The 12,370-nt window shown below is 41.1% G+C and overlaps 1 long non-coding RNA gene across 6 annotated transcripts in view; it reads left to right on the top strand.

The window, feature by feature from the left end:
* LOC140526849 (uncharacterized) overlaps positions 1–11,195 on the top strand; it is a 109,869-nt gene extending 98,674 nt beyond the window's left edge. For 3 of the 6 annotated variants that reach the window (XR_011974629.1, XR_011974636.1, XR_011974564.1), the window contains 4 exons: positions 1,306–1,367; positions 3,261–3,367; positions 8,133–8,191; positions 9,998–10,549. This is a non-coding gene — a long non-coding RNA (uncharacterized lncRNA). Of the gene's footprint in view, positions 1–1,305; positions 1,368–3,260; positions 3,368–8,132; positions 8,192–9,997; positions 10,550–10,988 lie in introns of those variants that run through there. The other 3 variants (XR_011974611.1, XR_011974579.1, XR_011974584.1) reach the window with 3 other exon arrangements.
* The last annotated feature ends 1,175 nt before the right edge of the window (positions 11,196–12,370 follow it).

The following is a 12,370-nucleotide window of genomic DNA, read 5'->3' as shown; positions in this document are numbered from 1 at the left end:
AGACATGGTCCCAATCATCAAGAATTTTGAGTTTTATAGAATATGAAAAATACATGAGGAATATAAAATGCTATAAGATCAGATGACATCAAGATCAGCCATCAGCTGGAGAGATCAGGGCAAGTTTCCTGGAGGTATTGACCTTGATATGTGAGAAAATGAGTGAAGATGGGGTGAGAAGGGGCAGGATATCACAAGAGAAAATATGATTTTCCAACCATAAGGGGTAATATTACCCCACCCCACCCCAAGGCAGATAATTAGGATGATTAACGAGCCACACAGAAGAGACCTTTCTTGAGGAGAGTAAGGTAAAGTGGTAATAAGGCAAAGGAACAAATCCTGTTATTCAAGGATAGATTAGACAGGAATCCTCTGAGCTTACCTCCAGCTCTGATATTCTGGGTTCAAGAAACAGAAGGCCCAAATTCAGGAAGCCAACACAGCAAAGGGCTACTCAGGAATCAGAGTGAGTTTGTAGCAGTCGTTCCAAAGATGGGGAGGTCAGCATGTTACAATGGGAACCAAGATGCAGTGGTAAAATGATGGATGGATTGTCCCCTAGAACTGTGAGCTTTATTTCATGTTGAAGGCAACCTCCTCCCATTGCCATCCTCTGCTGCACCATGTTGTGAAGGGATGGGAAGGTGGGAAATCACAGAAAGGCACAGAGGCAGGAAAGATTAGGTCATGTTCAGGGGAGGGCAAGGCATGCAGTGGCGGGGTGATGTTAGACTGGGGACTGGACCTGCAAATCCATTAATAAAGGTATGAATAATGAGGAAATGTCCTCTACAAACACAACTTGGAGCATGGGCTCCTGAGCTTAAAGTCTTGGAGCATCGTTACCTGGGGGCAGTGAGAGGGTAAATGAGTTGTCCAGGGTCAAACAGCCAGTATGTTTCAGAGGAAGGTCCTGAACCCAAAGTTCCCTGACTCTGAGGCCAGCTCTCTAGCTACTGTCCCATGACTTCTCCTAGGACATTGAATTAAAACAGAAAGTGTGGAAAGGATAGATGTTAGAGATAAGGCTGGAAGGATAGGTTGAAACCAGGTTGTGGAAAGTCTAAAGAGTTCTTTATTTGTAACAGTAACAACAGTAATTAGCATTTGTATAACATTTTAAAGATTGCAAACACTTGACATGCATCATGCCACCTGAACCACACAACAACCCCATGAATTAGATATTCCCATTTTATAAATGAGGAAACTGAGGCATGAAAAGCTTAAGTGATCAATTTATAAATATACAGATACAAAATACCAGAGGTAGCATGTGAATCCCAATTTGCTTTTCTCTAGGACCATGATTCTATCCATACAGACCAGCTGCTTCCATTTGATAAATGATGGGAAGTCATAAGGTAAGATAAATCATCTGGCTTTGAGCAAAAGGAACTGTGTGTGTCTGTGTGTGTGTCTGTGTGTGTGTGCATGTCTGTCTGTCTGTGTATGCTTGCACATGAGTATGCATGTCTGCATGTGTGATGCCCGTAGGTCACATCTTCCCTGCACCAGTCTCTGAGACATCCCCCACATCTCGGCTTCTTTGGTCTTTCTAGTTGTTCCTTGCTTGGCTTTGATCCTGGAGTGAATTGGAATTCAATGTCCAAATGCTATCATGGTTCCTTTTATTAACAGCTGGAGCCCAGGGTTGCGTACTTTTTTTTTTATCAACTAAGTTCTTTCCTTTATCAGCTAACTGCTCTCCCTCACTCAAATCCAACTCAATTGAAAGTCATCTCCCTGACGTCATGGCCCTCTTGGAGAACAGAGAACGAAGCACAAACATTGCCCTTAGCTCCAGAATGTGAAAACCATCTCGAGGCAATCTTCCTTAGGCAGGTTTGATTTACTAGTTGAGGTGAATTGAGATGGTAGCCTGGAATGAGCAAGTGGCCATAGGATAAGAAGATAAAGGCAGAGAGCTAAAGATTCATAGTTTGAGATATGAAAAAAACCACCAAAATTAGTCTCAGGAGTCCAGGGAAACTTTTGAATAACAACCCTTCCAGAAAACAATTTGTGGAATGGAATTCTTCAGGTACAATGGCTCAGTTCTCATTAGAGGATTAGGGACTCATTGCTTTGGTTAATGGATGAACTTGCCTTTCTTTTTACCTCTGGTTGCTGAAGTCAAAAAAGAAGAGCGCCCTTGTCACTGAGTTCTCTCCACTCCAAAAATGTCACCTTGAATTTCTTTGAATGAAAGATCATAGGCTTTTGAGCTATAAACAGCAGGAGACTTAGTGTACTGGTAAATGCTTAACCACTGGCTCTGGGGGCGATGTGGGGAGAAGTTTCTACAATACACTGTTCAGTTTAATCTCCTTTATTAAAGTTTTCCATCACTTTCTTAAGGCTAGACATCAACAAACCAATAAATCCAACCCAGATGTGTTGTATTTGTTAATTTCCCAGATGTAAATGCTCATACTGAAAATTTACCAATAGACTCTCCCTCATTGGTTTCAACTGACTCCCATTCACCCCTGCAAATGAGAGGTCAGTTGGTGTAATACTGTCGTTCTATCAAAGATGAATCTGAGACTCTGAGAGGGAAAGGATTTACCCAAAGTCAAACAGGAGCGATTGGCACAGTGTGGTGTAAATGGGACTGATCTTTGAGTCAGAGGAGATGTTGATTGACAAAGCCATCAGAGTTTTAGAGTTGGAAAAGACAGAAGTTGCCTCTTCGCTCAACTCATATGTGAGAATGAATTACTTCTAGGACGTACCCCACAGCATGCCTAGCCTCTGTCCTCAGGAGAGCTGGAATGATTGAGAAGCTTCGCCTTTCAGGAAGCCTAAACACGTCTCTTTGCCCCTTCTCCCTATCCATCATTGTTTTGTGCTGGGAGAACCAATTGAATTGATCTTCCAAAAGAGAAGGAAGAGAAAGAGAAAGCAAAAGAAGAACAGAAAGAATTAAAAGAATAAGGCAGAAGAGGAAGAAGAGAAAAAGGAGGAGGAGGAAAGGGAAACTGAGGACACAAATGACAAGAATGGTAGACAACGATTGAATGCGTTGGGTTCTCACCTTATGTCTATTTGGGAACAAAGAGGGAGGGAAATTTGAGATGATAACAGAGGCCATTCCCTGGGACGTTTCCATCTCATACCCACAGCAGATAAGATGTTCCAGACAGGCACCTTTTCCGGTTCATTGTATACACACATTCTACATTTGGGGGAGGGGACTTTTCACCAAATTACTATTACATTCTTCTCATGATTCAGCTGTCATATTTCTTCAGAGCTGCCTGAAATGATGGCTAGAGCGAGAATTCATGGTGCCAAGTCCACGAATTGAGAATATTTCACTATTGCTGCAGAAGGCTCCATCCTGAGCAGTCCCTCCAAGGTCAGTCTCACTTGCCAAAAGGATGTTATCATTTAAGCATATTGGATAGAGGAAGACATCAGCTGCTTCCTGCCTTATTAACCTGTCCCATTGGTCATTTGGAAGAAATGTGTGCTTGCAGCAAAAGTGCTCAAAGCAATAAGGCCTGCAGTAGTGAATATATATAGTTCAGTTTTTATGGGTTTATTAATGGCAAAAGCTCTCTGCAGCAAAGCTCATTAGTGCTGCAGTACTGTTGCAAAGAGATGACTTATCTGACTAAAGTTCTTCAGATTTTCACTGGAAATCAGATCTCATGGACATCTATAGCCCCTCCATTGTAACAGATCTCAGCCCATATTCACCCTCTTCTCCTATGTGACTCTTGTTTCTGTCCTACCCTCAGTGCTGCATGGAGGATTTACATGACACTCTGCAAGCTTTTTTCTAGGGTTTCCAGCAATCTACTGAGGCTAAGTTAGCTTTCAGGATTTCCATCTGTTATTTCTCTTTGTTTATACAAGACCTGCCCATCTTCTTGTCCAATCAGATCTGCTGTCTCTTGTACAACTTCTTACCAGCAAGTCATCTTTAGCATTACATTGTAGCTTATAGAATGTTGAGCATCTCTTCATTGCCATTTTGGTCGAGAAGTGTTGAATTTCCTAAGATTTTGCTAGTCTATAATTTGCTGACATTCAGAACCACCAGGAGACCATAGATATTGAAAACAAAACAAAAGAAAAGACAACCTAAGTTTTGTGTCACTGAGTGACTGGGGATTCAAGAAAATCTGATAATCTTTCTCAACTTTCCTGAAAACTAGTCTTAATATTCCAGTTCCTGAACCAGTCATTCTCAACTCCATGCTCTTCCTTACCTTCCATATCCTCTCAGTTGCCAAGTCTTGCTGCTTCTGTCTCCACTTCTCTCACATCCATCCATTCCTTTCTCTCTACTCTCATTGCCACCATCCTAGTCCAAGCTCTTAGTTCACTCTACTGGATTATTTTAATGGCCTCCAAATTGGTCTCCTTGCTTTACAGGTCTCTTCTCCATGAGCCATCCTCCACTTTTATATTTTAATGCCCAGATTTGACCATGTCACTTCTCTTCCTCAAGAAAATGTAATGGTTCACTGTTACCCCTAGGATCAAATACAAACTCCAGTATCCAAGAGTACTCCCAAGCCATGCACCTATTCACTATTGATATTCTAACCTACGTGATGGATTACATTATATTTTATCTCTCACCTCAGTGCTCCTAAACAGGCTATATCCCATACCTGAAATGCTCTTCTATCTCATGTCTACATCATAGAATGCCCAGCTTATATCACATTACAGCTATCTTGTAGTGGAGGCTTTTCCTGATCCCCCCAAATGTTGGCACTTGTCCACTTCCCCAAGTTTCTTTCTATTCACCCAGAATGTTTTGTATATATTTATCTGTATGCCTGTCCTTTTTGTTTAGAAGAACATAAGCTTCTCAGACTCAGGGACTGCTCCTTTTCTGTCTTTGTACCCTCATCGCCTTGTAGAGAATTTGGTCCATACCATTGATGAATAAATGCTTGCTGACTTGAGGCAATTCTGAAGATTGTAATTTTTGAGTATTAATGGGAACAATAATTTTTCATCCTGTTCATATTGTTCCATCTTTGAGATATTTGACGTAACAATTTCACAATGGCTTCCAAACTATGGCCTGGCCAGTGGGGGCTTCTTCATGTTATCTAGGCCAGTCACTTTTCGTATTGGCATTTTTAGTTCTTTGAGGTCCATCACAAGTGGGATTGAGGTTGGAAACAAAAAAATCGCTGATGTGACAAATCAAATGTCCTACATAAGGGGGAACATGCAATAATTGGGCAGCTACATGGCTCAGTGGATAGAATGTGTGCCTTGGAGTCAGGAAGACATCTTCCTGAGTTCAAATCTGACCTCAGACCCTTACTACCTATGTGATCCTGAGCAAGTCACTTAACCCTGTTTGCCCTAATTTTCTCATATGTAAAATGAGCTAGAGAAGAAAATGGAAAATCACTTGAGTGTCATGACCCAACTAGGGGTCATGAAGAGTCAACATGATTGAAACAACTGACCAAGCAACAAAAACATGCAATAATACCTTTCGAGTATTGAAAGCATCACTTTGAGGTTTGCAGAGCTCCTTACAGATGCTATACCCTTTGATTCTCATAATCATCCTAGGAAGTAGGCACTCTTATTATTCCCATTTTACAGATGAGAAAACTGAGAAAGGCAGAAATGTAGTGATCTACCCAGAATCATACATTTAGTAGGTGCCCAAGGCAAGATTTGACTTCAGCTCTTCCTGTCCCTAAATGCAGCATTTTCTCCACTGGGCCACCAGCCGTCTGAGACTCTGTGGGTCAGTTTGGTTATAACATAATGTAATTGATAGTAGACACATCTAGAAAGATTGGTTTTGGTCAGATGATGAAAAATTTCAAATATTAGAGAGTTTCTATTGGAATGTCAAAGAGAAATGATTCCTAAGAAGATGAAATTGGGGGATTAGAAACCACATTTGGTAATTTATATTCATTCATTCACAATGTATTTGATTCCAGGAACTGTGCTAGGCATACAAAGAGAACAGTAAAATTCCCAACTCCAAGGAGTTTAAATTCTAAACTTATGAATGCAAAATAGACACAGAAAAGATGAAAGAAAATTGGGAGGGGAAACTCAAAGCTGAGGAAATTAGGACATAGCAAAGGGGAGAAGGGTGACTTCAGTCCTGAAGAAAATGAAGGGTTCCAAGAGGTTGAGGTGATAAGGGGGTACATTACCCCATGACAAACAGCTGATACAAGGCAAAGAGACAGGACATGGGATGCCATGTGTGAGGAACAGCTAAGGTCAGTTTTTCTGGACTATTATGGGAAATAAGTGTAATATTATGAAATAGAATCAGAAAGGTAGGCTTTCCCAATCTTCTCTATGGCAGGACCTGATAGGATTCTTTGCCAAGCTTCATGCAGAGCATCATCATTTCCATTGCTCTTTAGTTTGATGCTTGACTTCTTCTGCTGTCCTCTCCATCCTGGGTTGTACATGTCCCCAGAAAGCACAAGTAATGAAGACATGCTTGGTGATTGACTGATTGATTGATTCATCAAGGACTCTTATTGGTCAAACCCAGACAAAAATTCTGAAGGCTCCCACCTTAGAACAAAATGGAGGCTCTGTTGGCCATCACTTATCCTAGCAACAATACAAATGATTCCAGGCCCTAAAGGATGTCTTGTATTCCTCAGGAATCAATTCTGTGATACTGAATTCTTGCTGAGGGGGCAAACTCAGCATTGAAAAATGAGGAAGTGTGGGCCATTAATGTGAATTAAGACAATAGACTAAGCTGTGATTTATTTTACCTGTCAGAAAACCTAGACAGCATGTTCCATTTTGAAACTGGAAACCTTTCATTTCCAAAGATGTTAGCCAGTATTACCATCAAAAGACTGGGTGGAATGATGGAGAGCAGGTTGGATTCTGGGTCAGGTGACCTTTAATCTAATCCTAGGTAAATCACAACTCAATTTATGACCTTGGACAAGTCCCTCCGCCTTAACGGTCTTGTATATTGCAATCATAAAACAAGGAGTTTAGTGTGATCTAAGTCAGGACAGTTAAAGCTTGGTGACAGCAGCTATTGAGAACAAAAATGAGGGTGTCTTTAAAGTTATATTGGGAAAAGGAAAAACAAAGAAAAGACAGGAGGGGGGAACCAGCAATGCATAGCTTAGGGAAGAGAAGACTTGGGGGAGGGGTATAACAAGATGGTTTTCCTCAAGAATTTGAAGGGTACTGGAAGAAGAATTAAACTTGTTGTGCTTGATGAAAGATCAGAACCACAAAGTGATCAAGGGAGCTGAAGAGAGGTTGTTATAAGCTTGATTTCAGGGAAAACATCTAAAGAATTTCAGTTGTCTTTCAGTAGAATGAGCTGCCTTGGGGGTAAATCTTCAAATACAGATTAGATGACCTCTTGTTAGGTGTGTTGTGGCTATCATAGGAGCATGGATTTAGAGCTAGAACAGACATGAGAAGCCATCACATACCCCTCTCTTATTTATAGCTGAGGAAATAGAGGTCCAGAGAGGTTTATGACTCCCAAGGTTATATAGATGGTAAGAAGGAAAACTGGGATTTAAACTCAGGTTGCTCCTGGAGCAGTGGAAATATTGTGAATGCCTTCCAGTACCTCACATGGCCTCCCATCACAATTTTTAGATTTGAATGAGGTAGTTTTTGAAGTCCCTTACAATATTGAGAATAAAGTGGGTTGGGATCGATGTCTTTGGCTTGAGCTCTCATATATCACATACACATTTGTGTCTCCTTCCCCACTAAACCTTGACCTCCTCAAGTGGAAGGCCTCCTTTCCCCTTTTCATTTCCCCTTATATTCTCTGCTTGGCTCTTACTTCTCCATTGTAATTCCTCCCCATTTTTTTTCCCTGTCCCACCTTCTGATTTCCAACTTCCTTTCCATGTGCTCCCCTTCTCCACTAGATTATAAGGCCTTTGACAAGAGGGCCTTCCTTTCCTTTTCCTTTTTTACAATCTCAATTCTTAGCGTAATGCCTGGCACATAGTAAATATTATATATACATATGTATATATTTAGTATTCTGTTGTAGCTCACAGCTACTGAAAACCCTTTTGCTGGAACCCTCAAGATATTTCACTTAGGTATTGTCTAGTTTTTCACTGCTCATTTGTTTGTTTATTTTCATGCTATGGTCTTTGTAGAGCCTTGAATCTACATGACTTGAGACAAGAAATGGAGTGTCTAATCTACTAAGGAACAGGTAAGTCAGTATGACTGGACCATAGCACAAGTGGAAGGGAGTAATGGGTAAGGACACTGGAAGAGTAGGGTGAAGTCTGCCTGGGTGTTAAATGCCAAGGAGTTTATATTCATTCCAAGTGGTAATAGAAGGCCACTTGAACTTAGTGACTAAGTAGAGAGGTAACATGGGTCCTTCCCATTTTTTAAATTAATTAATTTATTTGTTTTCAGTTTTCTACCATCACTTCCATATATCTTAGATTTTTCTTCCTCCCTCCACCTCCCTTCCCCCTCCCTCACCAAGGCAGCATGCAATGTTATATAGGTTCTACACATACATTCTAATTAAATACATTTTCACCTTAGTCATGTTGCATAGAAGAATTAAAATGAATGGGACAAACCAGAAAACAAAACAAAACAAAATATAACACAAGAGAAAATGGTCTGCTTCATTCTGTGATTCAGTTCCATAGGTCTTTCTCTGAATGTGTCCTTCCTATTTTTAACATTCCATGTTCTAGCTTCTAAAATCTCTCCTAGTTTTGACATTCTATGCCCTCAGGTTTCTCTCAGTTTGAAGATTCCATGTTCTAGGTTGCTGACAGTTTTGACATACCATCTTCTAATGTTCTTCCAGCTATTTAATTTTCTAGTGTTCCTCCCAGCCTTGACATCCTTTTTTTTATGGTCTAAGATTCTATTTCCTAAGAGGCTGAAGATGAGGCCTAGGTCCCTCCCAAAGCCAGCTCTTTTATAATTAACGAATAATATGCCAGAGTGAGCTGTTTAGCTGGGTTCTGGTGGCTTGCAGGGTTTCAGACAACCAATGGAAAGCTCACTACACCAAACAGCAGAGGAGAACAGCTGCATGAAAGGAGTATAGATTGATTTTTAAATCTGAAGGATTTAGCTGAAAAATCACTTATGTCAGAAATTGGGGAGAATCATCTTTACTTCCAACCAAGTCTTTATTACATTCTGAAGACCTTTGCAAGTTGGAATTTTTTTTTTCAAAAGCATTATATTCTCAGGGTGAACCAGTAAAAAGTATGACAGGGAATAAATTATTTTCCCTTAAATTTAAATCTACCCTTCTCCTTTCCTGGTTCCCTGAACAACCTAATCATATCTGTTTGGGTCTTTGAGGAAAGGAGAACTCCCACTTCAGTGAAGGTGGAAAGATAGTTGGTACCCAGATCTTTTCAGTAAAATAAATTTTGCCTCAACCGTAAAGAGGCCATGGGTTAACTAGAAATATATCAATATAAGTTAAACCGAGAACCAAACCTGTGCCTTAATGTTAGGAATGAATGTTCTTTACTGGGGTCTCAGAATAAATGTGCTGAACCCAGAACTTGCATCTAAAAATCAACCCCCTAAAACTGAGAAGGAAGAAATCTCATGGGGATACTATTACATTCCCCATTCCCCCAACCCTGGTTTGAAGCAGGCTCATTTAGTAACAAGGTATTACACTAACAAGTCTTGGCAATGGGTTGGATAGGGGGAGGAGCTGAATGAGAATGAAGGATGAGGGATGGACTCATCATCCATAGAAACAGTCAAATTGGATGGAGGCATAGAGGGGATTGAATTCAGATTTGTTTTAGATATGTTCAATTTGAGGTGCTTATAGAAGTCCAGTTGGAAATGTGCAATAATCAATAAGTAAGGCAGACCTGGAGTTTAAGCTATGAAAGCTAGGTTATGTAGGTCTGGGAGTCATATGCCTTGAAGTGTTCATTAAGCCCACAGTAGCTGATTAAAATCTGTGTTCTAAGGTCTCTCAAAGCTCTAAACTTTTCTATTCTCTCTTCTAAAGCCTCTCCTCCTTCTGACTCTGCATTTAAAAAATGGGAAACCATTTGAAGGTCTTGAACTTTGGAATACCTTGAATCACCTAAGCTCAATGGGTGGAAGGCCAATTTACTGAGCTCTCTCCTCTGAGATCCTCACAAAGATTTTCATCCTTGAGATGTTTTTGTTCCAAAGATGCCTCCCCAGCCCTAACCAGGAGAGATAGCTCGAGGGTCAGGATGAGGATGGCCAGGTGGGCCTGGTTCTTCAGTTACTTCATTAATCTCCAAGGATGCATTTTGGTCAGCTGAGTCACTGTGCATCACTTTGCATTTATAATGCCCATGGCAGAGTGTCCATGGCAGAGGTGATTTCACCAACAGAGGAAGCTCCTGGGCATTCTTGGAAAACACTGAGGGGGCACAGCAATAAATATAAGAACTTCCTAAGGTCACCCTGAAAATCTGGAACAAAGTCAGAAGTGAGGATTCGAATGCGTCAGTGAGGAAACCATGTTACCTGGTCTGGGGTAGATCTTACCCTGAGTCGACATTGCACAGAACATGATGAAAAGTTGGTCATTTTGTCAAGTCATATATTAAAACATTTGACCTAAAATCAAATGTCATTGAGCACAATATTTCTTCACCAGAAGTTTCAATTCTCTTTATATACTTTTTCAATTCTCCCCCTTTAGAACTATGTGACTATGGACAGGTCCTCTGTTTCCTTATCTATAAGAAGAGATCTATGATCCTTCCAGCTTGAGATCTCATGATCTGGAACCTGGAATTATTGTCTGTGCAGTTCCTACCTAAATTTTCCAAGACCCTCATGTTTGGGTTACAATTTTATTGAAGAAACACATCTACTCTGTGCTGCTCACTGTGCCAGCACTGGAAATACAAAGACAACCTATGTATGTATGTATACATGTATGTGTGTGTGCATGTAAGAATGTGTGTACATAGGTATGCATGCCTGCATATATACATGTAACAATCCTTGTCTTACAGAGTTTACTTTCTTCTCCATCACCAGCATCTGGTATGAGGATGTCTATCGTAGTATGAATCCACGGTTTCCATCAGTTTGCAGCTAGAAGGCCACAAGTCTCCCACCATTCCCCCATTTCAATTGTGCCTGAACTCTGTGATTTTCCTCAAGGGCAAGTCTGACCATGTCACTCTCCTATTAAATAAAATTCACTGGCTTCTGTTGCCTCCAGGATCAAATATAAAATATTTTCTTTGGCTTTTAAAGGTCTTACTGACCAACCTCCTTTTCCATTTCCAATTTTCTTACATGTTAGTTCCCACTCCCATCCATCAACTACTTCATGAAATGCTGACACCAGTCCCCTTCCTGGCCCTCACAAATGACAGTCTTTCTCCATCTTGGTGTATTTTTACTGGCTGCTGCCATGCCTGAAATTCTCTTTCTCCACATCTCTGGCTCTTGACTTCTCTAAAGCCTTATATAAAATCTCAGCATCTACAGGAAGGCTTCCCCAATCCCCTTTAAAGCTCTTGACTCCCTTTGTTAATTATCCCCAAAGTATCCTCTATGTATCTCATTTATACGTAGTTATTTGCATCATCTTCCTCTTTAGGCTATGAGCTCCTGGAGGGCAGAGGCTGTGCTGTTGTTGTGGTGTGTGTGTGTGTGTGTGTGTGTGTGTGTGAGGGGGGGGATTGTGGTTATTGTTTTCCTTTCTTTATATCACAGTGCTGTACACAGTGCCTGGCACATGGCAGGTGTTTCATAAGTGTCAGTAGACTTTATTTGACTCGACCTCCTCCAAGAGGCCATTTCTTTTTCTTCAAGTTGTTGGAGCCCCTGCCCCCAAGTCATCTGGTTTCATAGATGACACTGGTGACTCTTTGAAGTGACTTAGATTGCTTCAAAGCTAAAACTAAGAAAAGACCTATAGAGACAAGGGCCTCATATACTTGTGCCTTTGGAAGTCAATCCCACCTCCAGACCTTCGCCTATTATAAACTGATCTTGAGCTGAGCCCGAGAGTCCCAGAATGAGCCTCCCACATAGCTGGGTTTGCCCCTTGACCTAATAGTCACACCCCATCAGTGAAACATGACAACTTTCTATGTTAAGAGCCTCTACTTGCCCAGGAACTCCTAGAGGGAAGGGTCCAAGTCTCCCCTAAAGTCTGAATCTCCATAGCACCCAGGATGATGCCCTGCAAGAGGCACTTAGTAAGTGACCATTCAGTTAGAGAAGCAACAAACTGCTCCAGGCCAGAGGAAGAGCTGCTTGAAGGCTCTGAGCAGAGGAGCCCAAACAAATAACCTTAGTCCCCATAATGAACGACATTTTCTCTAATGTCAGCAAAGCAGGAGGAGTGTGAAGGATTGGCCAGTCATTTATCTCCATTACA

This window comes from Notamacropus eugenii, chromosome 1 (genome assembly GCF_028372415.1).
Source record: "Notamacropus eugenii isolate mMacEug1 chromosome 1, mMacEug1.pri_v2, whole genome shotgun sequence".
NCBI classification, from domain to species: domain Eukaryota; kingdom Metazoa; phylum Chordata; class Mammalia; order Diprotodontia; family Macropodidae; genus Notamacropus; species Notamacropus eugenii.
The sequence above is the reverse complement of the archived record's forward strand: the minus strand, read 5'-3'. Positions and strand labels throughout refer to the sequence as shown.